This window comes from Tetrao urogallus (genome assembly GCF_951394365.1).
Source record: "Tetrao urogallus genome assembly, chromosome: 1".
In the NCBI taxonomy this organism is placed as follows: domain Eukaryota; kingdom Metazoa; phylum Chordata; class Aves; order Galliformes; family Phasianidae; genus Tetrao; species Tetrao urogallus.
The window spans coordinates 188227344-188239966 of NC_136813.1; positions in this window are offsets into that span (position 1 = coordinate 188227344).

Here is a 12623-nt window from a genome sequence, read left to right on the forward strand (position 1 = left end):
CTCTTTTACCAGGAAAACCTCACTGTCCCAGGGGAGCCTGCTGTTAAACAAAAGCTTATATATTAAAGAGTGGCCTCAAACTTCAGGACTGTTGTTCTGGGCTGATAAAGTCTCTTATCCAGACTGTCTCACGCTGTCTCTCTCCACCAGCACTGCCACCCCCTTGCCTCCCTTCCCAGTGCCTGATGCTTCGCCTTTTAAGCAGTGTAGTGACTAATTGAAAACGCATTCCAGTGCTTTACAAGCAGCTTTTCCTTTTCTGCTGACCGGCCAAATGTTTTAAAGCTGGCAAGATGATGTTTAAACTTGGGAACTCAGGCACATATTCATAGCCTGATGGGTGAAAAAATTCTGGCTGAATATAAAAATTCTGTTTAAAAAAAAAAAAAGTCCCACTGCTAGAACTGGTTTGAATAAGAGTATTACATATTTTTAAAGCGAGTCTATTCTCTCCTGGCAAAATACATGATCTGGGAGATGAGAAATTTAAGTTAAAGAAATGCACAAAGTCATGCACCAGCACTTGAACACAACCGGAGAAAAAGCAGTTACAAGTAGGCATAAATCCAAATGACAATTGCCCTTTGGGAAAGAGTGCTGTAACCAAAACGCCCCGGAGACAGTCAGTAATCTCTGATTCACAGCCAGTCAATGGCCAGAGTCTGGGATTCGGGGCATCTTATCACACAAAGCAACTCACAAGTTGGTTTCATCCAGCAGCTGCAGAGATTTAAGGGTTTTGTTTCTTTGCTAAACAGCTGGCTTGGCTGTACAAAGCCCAAACTTTAACAGTCAATCGTTAATCTTGAATTACATAAATGTGTCTCATACTGATCGAATTCTCACTATTACAAAGTCTTAGGGAGAAACTTTTCTGAGATTTTTTTTTTTTTTAAGTACACTGATTGTGATTTTAATGGATTTTCAAGTACTTTCAGGTTTTCTCGTGACAACTGCTACAATAAAAAGTCTTATGAACAAAGATGTGTTTTGTACTTATTCACCTAGCAGAAAATGACTATACGGCATGCTTTATTATGGGAGAAATGCTTTCCAGCCCCTTTGAAGAGACAGCCTTCCACAAACTCCCATCATCCTAATTTCTGAAGGTGTTTGTAGTTTACTTTAAATGGCATATGAGCCAAACATTTATGTCCTGTGGTAAATTTTCCTTTATTGGCTAGCAGGAGAGTTTCTTCATTCTGTAGCACTGGCAGAGCAAGAGCACTTCTGTAGTCCAAGGCAGGGGCTGCCCTTCCTAACCCAAAGGAAAGAATAAAAGGAAAGAAAAGCTCCTTGTACTTGCCAGACGTGTTCAAAGAGAGCTACTTGCACACCCCAATCTGCTCCTTTCATTCCATTCGGGGGAGTCATGGGTCAAATTTGGAAAGGAGGAAAATAGCAGTTGTTAACCCTTCCAGTGCTGCAGTAGGCTGAAATACCAAAGCTGATGCTGTCTTTTTGTATCCATTCTTTTGGTGTCAAGTCATACAGTGAGCACCAAGAGATCCTTATGAATCCTTATGAAAAGGTTATTGTTCATGCTGCTTCCATAATGCAGTCTAGAAAACAAAAACTGAGGTAATGACCTTAATAAGTGCTTTGTTGTGAAGGCTGTGTTTTCACATGGACCACAGCTGCATTTATGCAGTCTGAATTTTATCTCATGCAGTGCTGAAGAATAAATCTCAGAGTAATTTAATTATGCTGACTGCATACTGTAAAATATTTGGGAGAAGATTTCAAAAGACAGAAAGAACAATTAGCGCCCCACATCTGCATGTGTTTTAAATAGCCTCTTCTAATATTTACCTCTGGTATTCTATCCATTACAGGAGTTCAGAAAAAGGGATGGTTATTGGTAAGGGACTAGATGGAGATATTTAGCTAATTTATTTTAGTCTTCTTGACATTGAAAAAACTATTTTTTTTATGTGTCTTACTTTTCCATCTGGGAGGGACAGATACCATCCTAGCAATCCACAGAGCAGAACATGAGGAACTTTGAAGACAAAAAAATTGGCAGCTTTATGAAATTCCCTCCTTTCCAAGATTGTTTTAAGACGAAATCAACTGAAATACTAGTTCATCATTCAGTGTAAAAGAACATGATCTGCTGAGACAGATGGCTTCTACCACTTCAAAAATTTAAGAGTTGCTGTAGCTAATCTAGAAACCCCTGAAACTTTAAATAATGGTCATCTATATCACAGTCTTTACAAATAAAAGTAATTTCAAAGCTCCAAAGTGCTAGAAGGAAATAAAGGGGAAATAGCAAATGAGAATAATGAAGAACTTAAGAAAATGTTGAAATAAATCTTCATTTTTATGAAGATCTTCATCTTTAGGAAGCTACAATTTGAGATGCAATTTTGAAAGTACCAGCCACAAACACATACCTTGTACACTGAGGTTGTATCCTTTAAACTTAGAGAGAAAGAGAGACAAGGTCCCCAGTGACAACATGCTTTGCTATTGACCTAAAGATGGTGAGATGTAAGTAGGGAAAATGTTTTAGATGCCTGAGCAATCACATACATATTTCATGTGAAGGCATGGAGGAGCATTCCTTTAGCCTGTGTTCGAACTGCATTAGTATGGGCTGAGTTTATGTTTGATGCTGGTAAAGATTCAAGATTTTTTGGACTTCTGCTTTTCCTAGATAAAAAGCTCAACAGTGAAAAAACAGCACAGGGTAGTTTCCTAGTGATGTCATTTAATCAGTAGAGGGCTGTAGTTTAATTTAGGTCTAAAATGCAATTTATCCATATAGAAAGTTAACAAAAATTATTATTTTTCAAATTCCTAATTTTGTTTTTTTTCTTAATTAAATACAATTATTTCCTCTTATCATGTAAGAAAATATGAAAAAAACAGTAGCATTTTTTTTCTACCCTATTTCTGATGACTGAGGACTGCTCTTTTTAAATAAAGTGTCTCATAAATGATCATTCATTCCCATGCTGGCTAATCCATTACTTCCTTCATCTTCATGAAAATTTTATATCTTTCAAAGCATTAATAGCTACTGCAGCCCAAATTACTTATATTATTTATATACACAACTAGTATTCACACATGCAGTTTCAGATTCTTTCCTTGTGTTCAAAAATATTCAAAATCTCATGTCACATTTTTCCTTTTTGCTGATCTCTTCTACAAAAACTGTGGCACTGTAGTGATTTTTTTCCCAGACAAGGCCTGGGCAGTGATTCCAATAAAGACAAGCACCGGTCCCCATGTTGAAAATAAAACATTTTTATTACTTTCTAAACCTCGGGCATAAACATTCATTTCTTCATCTGACAAAATCCAACCAATAAAGACTGCAAAAAGAGTTAGATTAATAGAAGCAGCTTTCTAGAACATTACACTGCCCTCTAGACACCAGATGTCTTGAAAATTACATTTTCGAATGGTTTGATCCAAAGAGTAGAAAGGAAAATGTTCTTGTATTCTTATTTGGATGTTGATGTAGCTTCAGCAGAACAGTACTCCCTTTGGAAGTTGTAGGAGCTAACACTCCATGCCTGGATTGGGTTGGTTGCTCATTGTTCATGGGGTATTTGGGTTGCTCTCTTCACTTCACAGGTTCCTGGTGTGTCAAGCCAGAACATATTAGTGGATCATCATGCAGAGTTGCTTGGATTTCACTGCTCTGCCACCTGATCAGAATTTGTAGAGGACTTGCAAATCAGTTTTGGCTGTTCCATATCAGCCAGGAAGATGATCAGTCTTCTCTGAGATCAGAAGGGGGAGATACCGCTGTTTTTCATAATAATTTGTTCAGATGATTTGTATTCCCATCTTTTGTGGCTTTTCTGCACATCCCAGGTCTTGCTAATTATTCCTTTTCCATATCCAGCAGTTTGAAATAATCTTTGAAGACTCAATATCTTCTTCTTGCAGGTGTCTACTTTCAGATACTGAAAACCTTTTTCCTTTCTATCATTGTCCCTTCCTTCCTTCCTTCCTTCCTTCCTTCCTTCCTTCCTTCCTTCCTTCCTTCCTTCCTTCCTTCCTTCCTTCCTTCCTTCCTTCCTTCCTTCCTTCCTTCCTTCCTTCCTTCCTTCCTTCCTTCCTTCCTTCCTTCCTTCCTTCCTTCCTTCCTTCCTTCCTTCCTTCCTTCCTTCCTTCCTTCCTTCCTTCCTTCCTTCCTTCCTTCCTTCCTTCCTCCCTCCCTCCCTCCCTCCCTTCCTTTCTTCTTTCTTTCACATTTTTTTGAATACCAGGCCATTGGAAAGTAAAGAGAAAGATAATTTGCTAGGAAATGTTTTTTTTTAGCCTCCAATTGAATATTTGTTTGACTCCAGAAATTAAATAGAAAAATTGAAATCACAGAAACTTAGAATAGCTTGGGCTAGAAGGAACTCGAAGGCTCATCTAGTTCCAACCCTTTGCCATAGGCAGAGCTGCTCAGGGCCCCACACAGCCTGACCTTGAACAACTTCAGGGATGGGGCACGCATGGCTTCTCTCAGCAACCCCTGTGCTGGTGCCTCACCATCCTTTGAGTAAAGAATTTCCTTCTAACTTCTAACACAAATCTTTCCAAACAGACTGAATTTTTTATTGCCAACTTAAAGACATTTTCTTCAGTACTTGATTTTTTTTTTCTTTCTCAAAGGTTGTTTCCAGACAACCTGCTTTTCAAAGTAAAAACGCTGCATCTAAAATTCATGTGTATTTTATGACATCAGTAGTGGGTTCAGGCTTCATGTTGACATTATTGATCACAAAACTGGGCCTAGTACTTCTTCACAAATACTATCTTTCATCTGAGGCCTGCTTTGAGATGTTAATTGCCTTGAACTCAACCAATTAAATTGTCCTTTATTGGAAAGTCATAATCTTCCCTAGGAGCACAAAGTGTAGAACCTAGGAGTACAAAAGCTTGTTGTTACTTTTCTCTTGTAGTGTCATAATGGAATGAAATGGGTATTTTTGATCAAATTCCTGATTTTCATAAATTACATTAGTCAAAGTTTTTTTAGTCAAATGCTCCATATCTTTTCTGCTATTTTCCCTTCAGACACCCAGATTGGCAGCCCATGGGCATAGGCAACCTATCATTTCTGATTCTAAATAACATTAACACAATCACGGTCTGGTAAATGATATTTCCCTTTCAGCGCTGATTGACCTACTGTACACATTTAAAATGATCCACTACTTTGAGATCCTTATAATAATTCACATTTTTAATAAGTTGGAAACAAATGTCATCATCCTTAGATGATATGAGCTAATTATCTTACTGTATTTCAAATTGTTTAGATTATGTTATCACCTCTGGCCTAGAAAAACCAATTGTATACTTCCGTATTTCCTTGATTGCCATTAGTAAATTTATCTCTAGCTAGTACTGTCCTATACCAGTATTTCATACCCAAGAGACCAATACAGAAGAGCACTGCCATTTTTATTCTCAGTCAGATGTTCTGAGAGTTGGCCCACCCTTGCTATTGAAAATTCCTTCTTCCCATCTCCCTCCTGGCTGCTCTCCCTAGCCATCAGAAACATTTTAGTGAAACCACCTGAAGCTGTCATAGTTCAGACCCATGTCTGAGTAAAACTGCTATCATATAAAGCTGTCTTGACCTGGAAACCAGGACAGCTTTCGCACACCAGGAATGGAAAAGCAATACTTAAACCTTAAAAGGCTCCTGATTATTTAATTTCTGTTCTAAAAATTGCTTCAAAATCTGACACAGGAGTGAAAAAACAGTAGCTGCAACTTTATCAGCCATTGAATTTGGTGGAAAGAAGAGCTCTACAAAGATCAGTGAAGTGTTGAAGATTGTAGCAATATATCACCTCAGTCTTCACTAGAATCTGCTCTAAACACAGACCTTGACTGGATGGTTTGGAAGGTGGGAACGTGGGGAGCAATGCCCCTCCTAGTATAAGTAAAGATCAGACAACCACCTGGGAAACCTGAATATTCATAGGTCTATGGGTGCGGATGAGATGCATCCCAGAGTCCTGAGGGAATTGGCTGACACAGTCACTAAGCCACTCTGAATGACATTTGAAAAGCCATGGCAGTCAGGTGAAGTTCTTGTTGACTGGAAAAAAGGCAGTCACACCCATTTTTAACACAGGTAGAAAGGATGACCCAGGAAGTACTGACCTGCCAGCCTCACATCTGTCCCAGAGAAGATAATGAAGCAAATCCTCCTGTAAGCTTTGCTAAGGCACATGGAAGAGAGAAAGGTGATATGAGACAAGCAGTATTGCTTCACCAATGGCAAGTTCTGCCTGACCAGCCAGTCTGGTTTTTATGATGGTGTAACTGCATCAGTGGATACGGGAAGAGCTACTGACATCATCTATCAGGACTTCAGTAAGGTCTTTGGTAAGGTCCCCTGTAACACCATTCTCTTCAAATTGAAAGGATATGGATCAGATGGGTGGACTGTTCAGTGGTGCTGAGATCATACCCAGAGAGTGGTGGTCAATATCCCAATGTCTAGATGGACATCAGTGACAAGTGATAGCCCTCATGGATCAACACTGGGGTTAGGGCTCTTTTACATTTTCATCAGTGGCATTGACAGTGGAATTGGCTGTACCAGCAAGTTTGCAGATGACACCAAATTGAGTGGTGTGATTGACACACCTGAGGGACAGAATGCCATTCAGAGAGACCTAGACAGGCTTGAGAAGGGGGACCAGGTGAACAGCAAGAAATTGAATAAATCCAAATGCAAGGTCTTGCACCTGGATCATGGCAACACCTGCTATCAGTACAAGTTGGGGGTTGTAAGGATGGAAAACAGCCCTGTTGAAAAAGACTTGGGGGCACTAGTGGCTGGCAAGCTGGACGCGAGCCTGCAGTGTACCCTTGCAGCCCAGAAAGCCAACCATAATCTAGGCTGCATCTAAAGAATTGTTTTACAGTAAACAATTAGCAAGACACTGGTACAGGTTGCCCAGAGAGGTGGTGGATGAGACACGCAAGGTTAGGCAGGAAAGGGCTCTGAGCAACTTGATCTAACTGTGGATGTCCCTGTTCATTGCAGGTGGGTTAGACTAGGTGACCTTTAAGGGGACCTTCCAATTCAAATGATTCTATGACTATACAATTTATTCTGGAGTGGAAATTCCTCAGTGGTGGAAAAAAGAAAAGGTGCTCTTGCCTCTACAAGCACTGTTTGTGGATTTATTGGAAGTTATCATCTAGTGTTGAGAGATGAAATTCAGTGTGTATGGACACTCTTAGAAAGACTGCCAAAAGGCATTAGAAATAAGAACATAAATAGAAGGTGAACAAAACTGCAATTGAATCTATCTCCAGCAAATATAATTAAGAAAATAACTTAGTGAATGAAAAAATACATTGGATTTTTAGAAATTATGTCATTTTCAATAACACAAGAAAAAGGTTTGTAAAGGCAGGATTTCCCAAATTAAAGAGTGATATAAGAACCACTTTCAAGTAAACGGTCTGTCCCAGGGCCAAAAGCTGTTACTGCCTTACCAATACCAGCAACAATACCAGTCTGTGGCATTAAATGTTCACATTCCCCTGAGCACCAGTGTTTTCTCATGGTACACCTTCAGCTTTTTCCACTTGTTTGGAGTTATGACAGGCACTCCCAGCCTCCAATAATGCCTTTGATTTCTCTACAACAATATTATATATTTCATAATGTTTCGTCATCTATTTCTTCTGTTTTTTTGTTTTTTTTTTTTTCTTTTCAGTATTGCCATGTCTCTACATAGCTATAATTGCTGTCCATACTGCTGAGCTGACATGAACGTTTAGCCAAAGTTGTCCTCTTTCCTAACAGTAGAATGATGACAATCTAATAAACGACGAATAAAGAACTTTCTATTTTTCAATCAGTTTAATTCATGACTTCTATCTTGTTGAAAATTATCTCTTTCAAAGCACCAGTATGCGTATGACTAGCAGGGATGTGCACTCTGTTTGCAGCACTGAATGTAATCATGTCATGATCATTCATCCTTAGGCAACAAATAACTTCTAGTCTAGTGATAAGTTCATCTTTATCTAATATAATGCAGTCCAGAACAGACTTTGTTTGCATTAAGCACAATATCATTTATATTTGAAACTGTTAAAAAACAAACAAACAAACAAACAATCACTTATATTTTGCAGCCAGATGAATGGATATAGCATCTTTGTCTCAGCAATTGAAATCTCCCATCATACCACATTTCCTCTCCATGTATTACTGACTGGTGCTTATAGAATAAAACCTCTGTTTCTGAGGTTTGGTTTGTATTTGAAATAGTCAAGAGGAGCTGCCTTTGTAGCACTTAATTAATATCACTGATTGATGTGTACCTTAGGTCCCACTAAGACAGATGCAGGCAATGGTTTTAGTACAGAGTAATGCCTCTCCTATCGTCCTATGGTCCATGATTCTATGAATATGCACAGAACTCCACTGCACTGAGTCCCTGTATATCTCCTTTTCTACCCACACATTAGCACCACAAATAATGTCAATTTCAAGCATTTTCTATCTGGAAAATATATATTATGCTTTACGTAGACTGATTTTGCAGACGCTTCCCTTTGAGCAATCCGTGTGTGAATTCGTGGCTGACCTGACTTTGAGAAGATTGACTAGAAATCTCCTGTGACCACCTACCTCAGTCAACCGATGATTATTAAACACTCTCCATTCACTTTATTTATTTATTTATTTATTTATTTATTTATTTATTTGGCCCAGTCTACACTTTTAAATTTGGTTAGTAGTGGAGATATTATGCCTGATTATTCAAATAATCAGTTTTACAGCAAGATAAATGTATCAGATTGTGCTACCTAAATTCCCAGTTCTCTTTGACTTTAATACACAAGGCTGACACGTGAGCAGTAAGACACTGTACTTACTTAACGTTCATTGCTGCACAAATTCAATTTTCACAGAATGATAGAATCGATTGAGTTGGAAAGGATCCTTAGATCCAACTCCCCTGCAATGAACAGGGACACCTACAGGTGCTAAATCAGATGCTCAGAGCTTCATCCAGACTGACCCTGAGTGCCTCCAGGGACAGAGCATCCACTGCCTCTTGGGGCAACCTATTCCAGTGCCTTACCAACATTATTGCAAAAACCTTCTTCCTTATGTCCAAACTAAATCTCCCCTCTTTTGAATGTTAATCACTAATTTTAATTTTTGACTGCCTGGACCTTTATAGTTCCTCAATAAAAAGCCTTCTTTGCTCCTCCAGCTATTAATATGATTAAAAATTGGTATTGCACTGTATGGGAAATCAACTTAGGTTCAGGCTGTGCTAAGCACAGATAGCATTTAGATTGCCTGGAGCACAGGTATGGCCATTGGAGAATGGGGTGAAATAGACCTCCCATACATCTCAGTCTGTGATTTCCACAGATGTAGAAAACTGGATTTCTTTCCAGCAAAAATCACTCAAGTGTCTGCTATACTTTTGCTGTAGCCAGCTAATGCCCTCCCAGAGTGCTCTGCTTTTCACTTTCCAGCTTGTATTCCAAATTAGAGCTAACAGGGGGGCAACATCTGCTGCCCTGTATCCTTCCCAGGATCAAGGAGCAAGAGGTGGTGATAGGATTATAGAAAAAAAAAACAGTTGTGTAAAGCACATGTTGCATTCTTCTGAGGATTGTACAGCAGCTGAGGCCTGGGGATCTGAGGGGATGAGTCATTTAAACCAGACACAAACCTTCCCCCACCACCTTCCCACCTCAGATGAAAGGGAAGAGGGACAGAGTCAGACCATCTGGATAGCTCTGTGGGAGCAGAGGCCTGCAGAGAAGATTGGACCGTCATGATGCTTAGCACAAAACAAAGCAAAACAACTTACTCTACAGTCCTTCATGGAACACACTCATCAACAGCTTATCAGCTGTTTTTATATCAATGAGCATTTCCAATGATTAACCCTTATTTCTAGTCTCCACATAAGAAGGAAGAGTAAAGTAAATAAGGCAATGTTATAAAGCAGATGACATTACAAAGAAGGTGACATCATAGAGAGGCTAACAGTAAATTAAATCTGTCAGAATGCTTTGGAGCCATTGCCACCCAAAAATTTTACAGTGCTCTGGTTAGAAACTGATACAAGGATCCAGAGGACTACTCTTCGGTGTGACACTTTAGCCTACAATACGGTCACACATAGCCTACAATCACAGACGGTTTAGAAGTTAAATGGAGAGAAATTGGTAATTGTTGTATGTAAGTATACTATTTATTCAGAAAAATATGAATCTTTCTCATACTAAAAATTCTATTAAAAGGCAAAAAATAGTCTAATATTTCTGCTAGTGTTACTACACCTATTACCCCAAGAAACAGCATGTTACACACATCTTCTATTATGATATTGCCTATGGATACTGTTTAGGAAATATTTATAGTAGCTGACACAGTTAAGGTAAAAACTGATGGCTAAAACTTCAAAGTATTCCCTTTTCAAAAGAAAAAATATTTGACAGAGCTCAAAAATTAATTACTGATTTTTTTTTTTTTTTTGTATATACTTTCTGTATCCATTTGCTCCTAGTAGATAAACTTAAATAAAGGACTTTTGATTCATCAAAATCATGATGCATACTTAAGGAGGCCTTCTCTGTCAATTTTACTTTTTGGGGCTCAGGCTTTATCAAATGTATATTTTGTGGAAGTTTCAATGGAATGTGAAAATCATTATCAACTGGTTCTTTCTCCTGAGCTGTTGCAGAAAGTGACTGCATCCAGTTTTATTACTGCAAAATGAAGTAGCCCATACAAGTAGTTTGAGAATCTCTCAATATTCTAAACTTAATGGCAGAAAAATTACTATAGGAAGACAAAATATTTTAATTGCTTCTGGAATGATTACTATGGAAAGGATTTTAAGGTTAGGAAATTTTTTAAGTCTGGGAGTTTTAAAATAAAGGGAATACATATACTAGGAAAATCATCTTTACATTAAATAAGTGTTGTGAAAATGTATTTATCAAAATCACAGAATTTGAGGTGTCACATATACTAGCCTTTCCTCAAACACATGTTGAGTTAAAACGTGGACTGGGTTCCTGCTGTTCGAAATACCAAGATAGAAAAGTCCAAATATGTGTCTTGATAGAGACAAGTTTCAGTTAAGTTGGCAGAAATGTAGAAAATGTGGAAGAAATGTTGACAGAGCGTAAAAGCCTCACAATGAAGTTGGGTACAACTCCAAATCTTAATTAGCTTATTGATTATCTCTGTAAAGATGATGCCCTGTTAACGAAAAGGATATGTTACCTGTCCTCCACCTGTTCCAGTGCTGTAGTAATTCCAGCAAACTTAGTATATATAGACTTAAATACTTGTCTCTACAGCCCATTTGGATAAACGAGTGGCTCAGAGGATTTAGCTTACCCCCATCTGGTTACTTTAAAAGCAGAAGTATAAAAATATCAAAATAACAAAATAAAAAAATCACTTTAACTGGTCTCCATCTGGCAGTTTTAATAATGGAATTGGAAAGGTACAAAATGTGTCAGCTGTTCAGGTTTTGTACGAAAAGACATATTCTGGTTAAAAACAATTTCCTGTACAAGACAGGTTAGCTTCGAGTTCAGCTGGGTTTTGACTAAGAACTTCCTTGTTGCAGTAATGTAGGTCACAGTTTAGCAAAGCAAAGGAAAAGTCTTTTTTTTTTTCCTCCTATATATTGGGATTTACAGCAATACAGTCCATTATTGCCTTGTAAATCAACCCGAAAGCAACAGACTCAGGATTCTGGGGAGATGACTAATGTTGAACAATGAGATTTCTAAAATACCTGCTTTTACAACTGATGATCTGACCATAGTTTAAAAATTTACAACTCTTTTGCATTCTCGGAAATGTTTTATTTTGGCTAAAGTAGCTGAGAGTGTTAAGGTTGGCCAGGTCCTGTTAAGTGCTCATTGAAGTAAAAAGACATATTGACCACCTTCCATAGAGTCTTACAGACCAAGCTTTTATTTTTTATTTTTAAGAAACTTGCACGTTAAGACTATATCTGTTACAACTTTGAAAGCAATATAATTTGAAGTTAGTCCAAAACCTTTCCACAGTGGGTTTGAAATGATTGTGGTTTGCATTTTTCTTCTTCTTTTTTTTTTTTTTCTTTTTTTTTTTTTTTCTCTCTTTCCACTTCTTGCTTTTGTTTTGCTTCACTTTGAATACTTCACAGTGTTTGTATTTTGAAAGCTGGCCTATTTTCCCTCACAAAGCAGCAAATTCAGTTTGTGGTATAAATGCTAAATCAGCATGTGTCAAACTTGTTAAACCTTTTTTATGCCAAGCCTTGAAGGACCTGATAAAATAAAGCTGTAAAGATATACATTTTAATAAAACATTATTCATGCACTGTTAGTCCACAAAATATTCTCGTGTACTATATAGAAATGAAAAGCAACATTTCTCTGGCCTAAAGCTAACTTCTTATGACTCCCTTGGCAATTTTTCCATTCTTTAATAGTACTTTATTTATTTATTTATTTTACAATAAGCTTTCAGAAAGGGGATGGCATTTTTCTTGACACATCTGCATATGCTATTTTTCTTTCTCTCTCTCTCTCTCTCTCTCTCTCTCTTTCTTCTTTCTTTCTCTCTTTCTTCTTTCTTTCTTTCTTTC